This window comes from Ranitomeya variabilis, chromosome 1, assembly GCF_051348905.1.
Source record: "Ranitomeya variabilis isolate aRanVar5 chromosome 1, aRanVar5.hap1, whole genome shotgun sequence".
NCBI classification, from domain to species: domain Eukaryota; kingdom Metazoa; phylum Chordata; class Amphibia; order Anura; family Dendrobatidae; genus Ranitomeya; species Ranitomeya variabilis.
In genome coordinates, this window is record NC_135232.1 from 1,079,431,278 (window position 1) to 1,079,443,857 (window position 12,580).

Genomic DNA, 12,580 nt, shown 5'->3' on the forward strand with positions numbered 1-12,580 from the left:
ATTAAATCGGACGAATGCAATCCGATTAAAAATCAGGTTGTCTTCGTACCAATTACTCCTATGCATCTGTTGTCAGTGGCGTTTTTTTCATGCTTTGATCGGATCATACGCACCCATACAATTCTATGGGTGTGTGTGAATCATCGCACTGCACTCAGATATCAACAAGTGCAGTGCGAGTCCTGCTGATGCCGGTAACAGAGGAGATGGAGAAATGTATTTCTCCGTCTCCTCCACAGCTTTGCCGTGTTCCTCTTATGTGAGAGGATCGGAGCACTGACACTCGGGTCACACTCACAGAAGGGCAGGTGCCGAGTGTCATTAGCATCGGAGGATGTGATACACCAGTGTGGCTCCGGCCTTAGTCTAAGCCCCAAACCTAGGACGGCAAAGGTAGGAAATACTACTGCACTGAGCAAGATTGGGCAAAGGAAGCTCCAACATAACAAAAAGAATGTGAAACCTCTGGGCTAATGCAAGAATGTGACCTCTGGTGACCTAATTGAATGGAATCTACTAATTGATATCCAGAGTGACTTAATTAGTTCATATCTAGTCTGGAGTTACTGCTGAATGAACATTCTAAGAAATAATTGGGATAAACGAACGGTGGTAAATATATGATGTGATAGGCCTGTATATAAAGCTGTGTTTTTTAGGCCACTTTCACACTTGCGTCGGTACGGGGCCGTCGCAATGCGTCGTACCGACGCACGTTGTGAAAATTGTGCACAACGTGGGCAGCGGATGCAGTTTTTCAACGCATCCGCTGCCCAGTCTATGTCCTGGGGAGGAGGGGGCGGAGTTCCGGCCGCGCATGCGCGGTCAGAAATGGCAGACGCAACGTACAAAAAACCATGTTTTTTGTTTTACACCAAGTGTAATACCTTTCAGTAAAGTTGTGTATGTTTTTTTGTAAAACAACCTTTTTTTACCTTTACAATTTGTGTTTTATGTTTTGTACCTTTTATAACTAATATAAATACAATTGACAATAAATGCTTTTTCAAATCAAAATTTTTTTTTATTAACTATTTTACAGATCAGTAAACTGTTGGGTGGAGATGGTATTGGAGGGGCTGGGAGGGTGTACCACGTCGATAGTGGGGGAAAGGCGACCGGGTTGAGGTTGATCAGAAGTGGAAGGGGGGAGAAAACATGAGGTTGAGCAGGGAGGACAGGTTGGGCGGGGGGTTGGGTTGTTGTAGGTGGGAAATTATAAGGTACAGGAAGCTGGGCCGGGAAAGGGATATGTAACGGGGAAGAAAACTGTGGGGAAGGCATTTGGAACTGGGACGGATTTTGGAAACGGCAAGGGTTTGTGTACTGGGAACGATTTTGGTACTGGAAAGAATTGGTAGGGAAGACAGTGGCTGGGGGGGGAGGTGTGGGAGCAACTACCGGGGTAGGTGGAGGGGCTTTGGAGGTGGCCTGCACTAGAGCAGCATGGAAGCCTTGCATTACATGCACCTGCTGGTCAGGAGTTAGATTTTCCATGCGCGCGAGTACTGACTGAAAAAAACATTATTAGGTGACCTACTTGCATCTGAATGCATCCTATCCAGACGACTGCTGAGTTCAAGGATGCTTTTATTCAACATGTTGAACCTAGCAGTCATTTGCTTGGCCAAAAGCTTGATCGAGCTCTGGAAGGCTGCATTCAGATGCAAGAACTCGGGCGCATAGCTCCTTTCCTGACCCCTCTGGCGCTGTCGCCCAGAACCTAAAGGTGTTCTAGAGGTGGCAGCATCAGAGGGGTGGGGTAAAGGGAACGCTAACTCGTCACCAGCAGCTTCATGTGATGAAGTCTGCGATGATGCTCCAGCGCTGATGGATGGGGCTGAGGGACCAGAAGTGAGGGAAGGGTCAGAGGGGTGGGGTCTATCGACGTGGTCCCCGGTGGCGGACTCCTATGGGATCGCTCCAGGGGGGTCCAAGGCAGCAGCAGGCTCCCGAGTGCTGCAGATGGTGCTGTGAAAGAAAAGAAAAAATAACAATCAATATATTGATATTACATAGCCCTGGCTGAAAGAAAAAATAAGGTTAGACAGGTAAACATTGTGACTTCATAAATGGGCTGTGGAATATTTACCTTCTGCTCACCATCGTCGACCGGAGGAACGACAGGGCCCTGCCGTACTTGTATTGGCTCCTGCATCCTCCTGATTCACTCGGGGCCTGCATCTCCTTGCTGAACTCCCACTTGAAGCGATTCCTGAGTGACCGCCACCGCTTCATCACCCTTTCACCTGTAAAGTGAAAAAAATGTTTTTGTTTACAACACATTCCGTCCTGCAACCTAAATTACTGAAATGTGAATACTTACGCGCTTGAGTCTGCTGCTGAGGTTCTAGGTTCTCCCAGTTGTCCAGAAGCATACTTGCTCCCAGAGCCGACGGGTGATAAACTGATCAGCATGACTGCGGTCAGCCATGTTCCACAGCGGCTCCCGCTCGCGTACCTCTTTGATGAGGCGGTCCACATCTAATAAAAAAAAATTGTACTTACTGGAGGCTGACCGCAGCGCCGATCACGACGTCGACCCTGGGAGCTGCTGGGAGGACCTTGACGGCGTTGGCCAGGAAGTGCAGCAGACTAGAAAAAAAAATTATGTTGGATGTAGGCATATATTTTGTGTGTACTGTGATGTATGATGATCTGTTTTTTATGTGTTGGGTGCACTGTAATGTCTGTAGGAACTGTTTCTGCACAACTTACACTCTGCGCGCCCGCTCCAGGCATTTCTCCACCCACCCGGTCTCCTTCTGGGAGGCCCTCTGCTGCTTCAGCTTCCTGTGAAAACATAATTAATGCATATAATGTTAACCCAAAATTTTAACAAGATCAAAAAGAAAAAAATAAATTTCTAAATTACCTCAATACGCCGACGCTGTGAAGGAGGGCTCCCAGAAGAAGACATGTTTTTTTTGGGATCTGCAATTATAAAGACACTTGTTAGCTACTATACAAATTATATTGAAAACTTTGTGTTCTTTAATACTTACATCAAGAAATCTGCTTGCTGGCCTGGTTGGTCCCTGCTGGCTTGTTGGCCCCTGATTTTTGGTATGGCCTGGTACTGCAAGTATAAAGACAATTATAAAATTATGTGTAGGCCGCTGAATTAGAACATAAAAAGTTGCTCCACAGCTAGTAGGATCTAAAAACCTCCCCCCTAAAATAATCCCCATAGGACACACAACCAAAAAAATGCTAAGTAATTTAATAGGTTTATAAACTATAAACCACCCCGCTCAAATTTTATATCTGAGCAATGTGCAAGCAGGCAAAAAAAATCACCTTTCTGTAACCCCCAAAAATATAACAAAGGCACACAAGTCTGAGCTTCATATCCTCCTTCCATGATATGCGCAAGCTGGCAAACCCTTACGCCCCCCAAAAAACAAACCTAAACCTTGCAAACAATACCCTCCTTCAAAGTTTAAATGCCTAAACCCCAGTTGAAAATCTATTGACCACATATGCTATTTTTAAAAATCCATTAAAAAAATTAAAAAAATCAATTTCTGCTATCCAAATTTTCTTACACCTTTTATTTAAACAAATATACCCTCAACCAACTCTGTATTGCATGTTGTGTGTTCCAGTTTTACATAAACCACACTGTAATATTTACCTTTGTGAAATGATACGAAGTACAATTTTAGGACAAATTTTTATTTGCTTTTTTTTTGGTTTTATTTTTATTTTTTTAACATCACAAGTAGGAGCTACAATGCTCTTTATTTTAAATCCAAGTACATTAAATGCAAATTTTGTAACAAAAAAAAGAAACACACTCTACGCACACACACACACACACACCACAGAACTTTGTTTAAAATACATGTAAAGTTGTAAAAAAAAAAAAAAGGATGGACATACAGACAACAAACACCGCCATTACATGCACATGGCACTCACGCCGCACTCACACACACACGCCGCACACGCCACGCCACACTACTTTGGAAATTCATGACAGTAATAAAAAAACTAAACAACCACGGCTGGACACACACACACACAAACACACCACAGAACTTTGTTTAAAATACATGTAAAGTTGTAAAAAAAAAAAAAAAAAAAGCATGGACACACAGACACGCAGCACACACACACACACACTGCCATTACACACACATGGCGCACACACACACACACACACACCGCATTTTACACACACATGCCACGCCACACTACACTACTTTGGAAATACATTACAGTAATAAAAAAAACTAAACAACCACGGCTGGACACACACACACAAAAGACAATGGCAGGACTCACGCTGGCTGGCAGGACGCTGGCTGGCTGACAGGCCTCTGGCTGGCTGGTAGTCTTCTTGCTGGCTGGCTGGCTGGTAGTCCTCTGGCTGGCAGGCTTCTTGCTGGCTGGCTGGCTGATAGTCCTCTGGCTGGCTGGCTGGCAGGAGTCTGGATGGCTGGCTGGCAGTCTTCTTGCTGGCATCTAGGCTTCTTGCTGGCACATTGAGGAATTAAGCCACATAGCAGGTTTATATAGATTTAGGGCTGTCTGGACAATTAACTACTAAATATAGATTTTGAGCATGTTCAGTGTAAAAAAATGGAATCCAGTGCTGGATTCCATCATTTGACAGACAGCGACGGATCCTGCGTCCATAGGCTTCCATTCTAGCCAACGGCGTATATCCCAGGATCCGTCATTGTATGTTTTTCCGACGCAGACAAAAAACATTTCTTTGTACGGATCCTGCGCACGATGGACAAAACGTGTGGCCATGCGTCGCAATCCATCACTAATACAAGTCTATGAGAAAAAGACGGATCCAGCGGGCAAATTCACAGGATCCGTTTTTTTCACAAGTGACGCATTTTGACTGAAATAAGAAGATGGAAGTGTGAAAGAGGTCTTAGGGTACACATAAAACTGGTTGTTGGAAAGCAATCTGATTATCCATAGTAGTGTACTCCAAAGAACTGGTGCAGCCTGAGACAAGTCTTGGAGACATGCTATGTGCAAACACCCTGAATGGTTCCTTTCCCTCCCTCTGACAGGGATGCCAACATGCTCATCGCCATGGCAGCTCAGCGACGTCTCCGGTTTCGGTTCCCGTGATGACCTCCGGGTTCCAGGAGGCACTTGAGGCACTTCTCCCTGTTTCTTAGAGGGGCAGCACCAGCAATCCGGAAAATTCCCCAGCCTATAGCTGGGAGGAATGAGCTACTTAAGGCATCCTCCGCTGTAGGGAGGTGCCTGAACAACTTCAGTTGTTAGGCTAAGTGCACAGGCTGCGGATTCCATTGCGGAATTTTCTGCAGCGGATTTGAGAAATCCGCAGTGAAAAACCGCTGCGGTTTTCACTGCGGATTTATTGCGGTCTCTTTTGCAGTTTCCTCTGCGGGTTTTCACCTGCAGATTTCTATTGGAGCAGGTGGAAACCCGCAGCGGAATCCGCACAAAGAATTGACATGCTGCGGAAAATAAACTGCTGCGTTTCCGCGCTGCTTTTTCCGCAGCATGTGCACTGCGGATTTTGTTTCCCATAGGTTTACATTGTACTGTAAACTCATGGGAAACTGCTGCGGATCCGCAGCTGCAGAAACGCTGCGGATCCGCAGCATGTGCACATACACTATGTGTGCCTACAACCTACCAGTCCATTGTTAAGTCCCTGTTCCTGAACCTGTTCTGTGTTTCTGTATCAGTGCCTGTCCATTGATCCTGAACCTGTTTTGTTTGAGCCTGTCATTCCATCCGAACCTAAACCTAGTCTGTCTAAACCAGTCATTGTGTCCGAACTGAAACCCAGTCTGTCTGAACCAGCAGATCTGTCCGAACCTGAACCTGATCTATCTGAACCTGCACCAATAATAATAATAATAATTTTTATTTAGCGCTAACATTTTCCGCAGCGCTTTACAGTTTTGAACACATTATCATCTCTGTCCCCAATGGGGCTCACAATCTAAATTCCCTATCAGTATGTCTTTGGAATGTGGGAGGAAACCGGAGTGCCCAGAGGAAACCCACACAAACTCTTTGCAGATGTTGTCCTTGGTGGGGTTTGAACCCAGGACTCCAGCGCTGCAAGGCTGCAGTGCTATCCACTGAGCCACCGTGCTGCCCATAGTCCATACTACCTGTGATCCTGTCCTGCCTGACACTCCAAGTCCGTACCTGCATCCCTGAGGTCAGCTGCTGCAGTATCGGGGACTGAACTGGAGTGGTACCTGATAGCTACCTGCAGCTCAAGCCTAAACTCACCATCAGAGACTCTGGTGAAGACCAGGTTGCCGCTTAGTTAACGTCCTCCCAAGGTAAGCCTGGTCCGTGGTACAGTGGGTCCACACCTACCAGAGTTACATTTTGTTCTGGCCATGAACCCCGCTAGCCCTTTTCTGTCTGCTCCGCCATGTTTCGACTGAGATCCCAAGCAGTGCCATGGATTTATTAAATCAGTGCATGCTACACTATGAACTGTTGGTCCACAAGTTCTGATCGGGCTAAACTGGCATTCTTTTTGTCCCACCTTGGAGAACAGGCCCTAACATACCTCAATCCCTAATAGGAGAGAAGGGATTCTGTGACCCCTGATCTAAAAGTCTTCCTGAGAGAGTCCCGCAAGGTCTTCGATGAGCCAAGTCGTGTCACCTAAGCCGCATCCTCTCTTATCAGATTGCGTTAGGGAGGTCAAACTGTAGGTCAATATGCCATCTGGTTCTGCACCCTGTCTTCCGAACTTGGTTAGGACCACAAGGCGCCGGTAGCCACATTCTGGGAGGGATTACTCGCAAGAATTAAGGATGAATTGGCAGGTTGAGACAATCCCGGTTCTCTAGACGACCTAATTTTCCTGGCTATCTGGACCAACCTCAGGTTCCAAAAACATAACAGAGAGGAAACACGTGAGAGGAAACTGATGCATCTGGCTCTGTCATTCCAGAGGCCACTCATTCCCCAGCTTTCTTCAGCAGCTATCTCTTCTAATCCTATGCAGGTCCGCCATGTAGGCTGGCTGAGCAATGGCAAGAACATTGTTGTGCTAAGGGGGTTGTGCTACCACTTTGGTAGTAGAGAACACCTTATCAGCTCTTGTGCCAAGAAGTTGGGAAACTTCCAAGCCTAGGGTCTGTAGGAGAGGCTACAATGGGCAAGAGTACTTTCTACCATTGACCCTGACCGTGTCCGTGTCATTTGGAGTTGCCCGGTTTATTGAGATGTTCTACCTAGATTCCGGTTCAGCTAGAAACTTCATGCAGCAAACTGTAGTAGGTCGATACCAGATTCTCGTCCGACGTCTTCAGATTCCTTTAATGGTGTCATCTGTCAATAGAGTGCCCCATCTGAAGTTATTCATTTTGTTACTGAGCAGGTGGAACTTGGGGTAGGAATTTTGCATACGGAGAAGATCGCCTTATATGTGCTGCCTGACCTGTCACATCCCCTTCTCATGGGCCTGCCGTGGCTACGTATTCACAAGCCTGTCCTTGACTGGAGATGTGGTGAGGTGCTTAGTTGGAGACTTGCCATGAAAGGTGCCTTGTCCCTAAATATCCAGTTCAGCTGCCGGTGACACCATCTACTCTGCTGTGTCTGCCACCTGCTTACTGGTCTTACGCTGACGTCTTCGATAATGAGGCCGTACGATTCTCCCATTGACCTACTTCTGGGATCCTCACATCCTCAAGGCTGTATCTACCCTCTGTCTCAAGTGCAGACCCTATCCATGTCAGATTACATTATTTGGCAAGGGGATTCATCCAGAAGTCTTTCTCAGAAGCAAGAGCTGGTTTCTTGTTTGTCAAGAAGAAGGATGGTACTCTCCGGCCTTGTATAGATTAGAGATATCAACCAGATTATGATTATAAACACATTTCCATGTCCACTAATTCCGGAATTATTTAATTGTCTTAGAGGTGCTAGGTGCTTCTCTTCTGCTTACCATCCTCAATAGTGATGAGCGAATATACTCGTTACTCGAGATTTCCCGAGCATGCTCGGGTGTCCTCTGAGTATTTTTAAGTGCTCAGAGATTTAGTTTTCATCGCCGCAGCTGAATGATTTACAGCTACTAGCCAGCATAAGTACATGTGGGGGTTGCCTGGTTGCTAGGGAATCCCCACATGTAATCAAGCTGGCTAACATATGTAAATCATTCAGCTGCTGCAAGGAAAACTAAATCTCTGCTGCGCTGTGTTACGGAGGCCTCCACTTCACCCACACTCCTCGACCCGGCAACAAACATGGTGGAGGAGTGGGTCTTCTCCTTTCTTCAAACTGCACCTTTAACCCAATCCCGCCTCTTCCCTCCCTTATTCTCTCCTCTTTTGAAGTCCATTCTGTCCGCATCTACTCTCCCTCCAACCTCCAAGTGGCCATCATATACCGACCTCCAGGCCCGGCCACTGCCTTTATTGACCAATTCTCCACCTGGCTTCTTCACTTTCTCTCTGCTGACATTCCCACCATCATCATGGGTGACTTCAACATCCCCATTGATACCCTTCAGTCAACAGCCTCCAAACTTCTGTCCCTTACCTCATCCTTTGGACTCTCTCAACGGTCCTCCGCAGCCACCCACACAGACGGGCATACACTAGACCTGGTATTCACCCGTCTCTGCTCTCTATCGAACTTCACCACCTCCCCTCTCCCTCTATCCGACCACCATCTGCTCACCTTCTCATCCCTGTCCTCCTCACCGGTCATCCATGTCAGGCAACATGCGCACCCCCGCAGAAACCTTGCACACCTAGACACCCACACACTCTCTGACTCCATCCTACCACTGGCATCCATATCCTCACTCTACGACACGGACACTGCCACTGCTTTCTACAATACCACTCTCGCATCAGCTATTGACACGGTTGCCCCTCTCGTCCATGGCAGAGTGCGATGTATCAACAGACAACCTTGGCACAATAATACCACTAAAAAGCTCCGGCAAGAGTCCAGGGTTGTGGAGCGGCGTTGGAAGAAAACACACTCGCAAGATGACTTCACTGTATTCAAACAAGCAACACTCGCATTCAAATCTGCTCTCACCTCTGCTAAACAGGCCTACTTCACAACCCTCGAATCTTCCCTATCCTACAACCCCAAACAGTTATTCAAAATCTTTAACTCCCTCCTCTGCCCCCCACTGCCCCCTCCAACCTCCCTCATCTCTGCTGAGGACGTTGCCACACACTTTAAAAATAAAATCGACCAGACAAGGCAAGTCTTCATTGTTCAACCACCACAACCCCTTTGTATACCAGACCAATGCCCAAACCCCATAACATCCCTATCCAACATCACTGAAGGGGGGCTTAACTGTCTCCTCTCCAAATCGCACCTCACCACCTGTGCGCTCGACCCCATCCCATCCCACCTCCTCCCGAACCTCACCACCACACTGATCCCATCCCTAACCCACCTGTTCAACCTATCACTAACTTCTGGCACCTTCCCTTCTGCGTTCAAACATGCCACAATCACACCTATCCTTAAAAAGCCAACCCTCGATCCAACTGCTATGTCCAGCTATCGCCCAATATCGCTGCTCCCATTCGCTTCCAAACTCCTGGAGCAGCACGTCCATGCTGAACTTTCCTCCCACCTCTCATCTAACTTGTTGTTCGACAATCTACAATCTGGTTTCCGCCCCCATCACTCAACCGAGACTGCCCTGACCAAAATCACTAACGACCTACTTACCGCCAAAGCTACTGGACAATACTCTGTACTCCTCCTTCTAGACCTGTCCTCTGCTTTTGACACAGTTGACCACTGCCTCCTACTACAGATCCTCTCCTCCTTTGGCATCAAAGACCTCGCCCTATCCTGGATCGCCTCGTACCTTTCCAACCGCACTTTCAGCGTCTCCCACTCCCACACTACCTCCTCATCCCACCCTCTCTCTGTTGGAGTCCCCCAAGGCTCTGTTCTAGGACCCCTACTCTTCTCAATCTATACACTATGCTTGGGACAACTCATAAAGTCCCATGGATTCCAGTACCACCTCTATGCTGATGACACTCAGATCTACCTCTCTGGCCCAGACGTCACCGCTCTGCTGTCCAGAATCCCAGAGTGCCTATCAGCCATATCCTCCTTCTGTCACAGGGAGACTAGGTGAGCAAGAGCTAATAACCCGGGCCCCTGCAGTTTCCTTCAGACTAGGGAAATCCTGACTGACCCTCTACCTGGAGTTTACACTGATGGTGTGCATGTCCAGGCCTCGAACCTCACCCTGACTCCTGTTTTAACCCTAGGCTGATACCTCCGCCCTCCACCCAGTGAAGAGGTAATATTCCAATACCCACAGTTAGCACAGACAAGGATAAAGGAAAATATACACCACGCCGCAGTCACTCAGGAATACACTATAAATGTGCAGGGCAAAATAAATACAAATATAGGAAGGAGTAAATAAGACAGAGGAAAATACACCACCAGCAACGAATCTCCAACAACCAGCTCTCCACTCCAGACCGAGATAACAACGCACAAGACAGAAGCTATAATCGGCGACGCCCAATGAACAGGAGAACTATTTAAAGGCCATGGGAATGGCCCAGCTTCCAATCCGAGGATTAGGTTAATTAACCCCGGAACAGCTAGATAAAATCTAGCAGACGCCAATGAGCAAATAGTGGTCAAAAGCGGAATTACCGCTGTCTGTCGGATGACCTGGTCTGAACAGCGTCCGACATGACAGTATCCCGCCTTCTACGAGGGACCCCAGGGCCCTCACAGCTTATAGGACCCGGCTTGTCTGGATGGCGACGATGAAAAAACCTGACAAGCCGATCCGCATGAATGTCCGAGGCTGGTACCCAGGACCTCTCCTCAGGCCCATAACCACGCCAGTGTACCAAGTACTGTAAAGTGCGACGCACTACCCGAGAGTCAACCACCTTGGAGACTTCAAATTCCAAATTACCATCCACCAAGACTGGAGGTGGCATAGGCGCTGCGTCCACAGAACCCACCACCTTCTTTAGAAGAGACCTGTGGAACACGTTGTGTATCTTATACACCGTAGGGAGCTCCAATCGATACGCTACTGGGTTAATGACAGTGGTGACCCTAAATGGACCAATAAACCGTGGACCCAATTTAAGGGACGGTATTTTGAGTCTTATGTTTTTTGTCGATAACCACACCCAGTCATCCACACTCAGGACCGGACCTGGCACACGCCTACTGTCAGCCACACGCTTGTACCTAGCACCCACACTCAACAGGTGCTGCTTAACTCTCCTCCAGACTGATGACAATTGTGTCCCCAACTGATCCTCCTCCGGAACGCCGGAAGAGCCCCTCTGACTCAAGGTACAAAATTGAGGATGTAGCCCGTAAACACAAAAAAACGGAGACTCCCCAGACGACTCCTGGTGGTGATTATTGATGGCAAACTCAGCCAAAGGAAGAAAGGTAGACCACTCCTCCTGGTTATCAGAGACAAAGCAGCGTAAGTACTGTTCCAAATTTTGGTTCATACGCTCAGTCTGACCATTTGACTGAGGATGAAACGCCGAAGAATGAGATAACTTGATCCCCAGCCGTGAGCAAAATGCTCTCCAAAATTTTGCCACAAACTGAGACCCCCTCTCAGACACGATGTCAGATGGAACCCCATGAAGTCTGACCACCTCCTGCACAAATATCTGAGCCAGAGTCTTAGCGTTAGGCAACGAAGGCAAAGACACAAAGTGCGACATTTTAGAAAACCGATCAACAATCACCAAGATGACCGTGTTCCCAGCTGATGAGGGCAAATCAGTGATGAAATCAATGGAGATTTCCATCCAAGGCTTACTAGGTACCTCAAGAGGAAGTAGTGTGCCAACAGGACGGGAGCGGGGAGTCTTAGCCCTAGCGCATGTGGTACAAGCTGACACGTATGAGACCACGTCCTGTCGGATCTTGGGCCACCAAAACCGACGTGACACCAACTCCAAGGTACCTCTAACCCCTGGGTGGCCAGCCAGGACAGCATCATGATGCTCCGCCAAAACCTTTAGGCGGAGATGAAGCAGTACAAAAGATTTGTTGACGGGAAGCTCAGATGGTACCTCTTCCTGAGCCTCGGCAATCTCAGCCTCAACCTCAGTAGTGAGAGCCGAAACCACAACACCCTTTTGGAGGATGGGTACTGGATTCTCCCGAGGTTCTCCCCTCGGAAAACACCTGGACAGAGCATCCGCCTTAGTGTTTTTAGACCCCGGTCTGTAAGTGACCACAAAATTGAACCGCGTGAAAAACAATGCCCAGCGAGCCTGCCTGGGGGACAGACGCTTGGCCGACTCCAAATACAGCAGATTCTTATGATCGGTAATAACAGTAACCTGATGTACCGACCCCTCCAAGAAGTGTCGCCATTCCTCAAAGGCCAATTTGATTGCCAACAACTCCCTGTTGCCGATATCGTAGTTATGTTCGGCGGACGACAGTTTCTTGGAGAAATAGGCGCACGGACGTAAACCACTCAAAGATGAGCCTTGAGATAGTACCGCCCCCACACCAACCTCAGACGCATCGACTTCCACAACAAAGGGTTTAGATACGTCTGGCTGCACAAGAATGGGGGCTGAAACAAAACTGT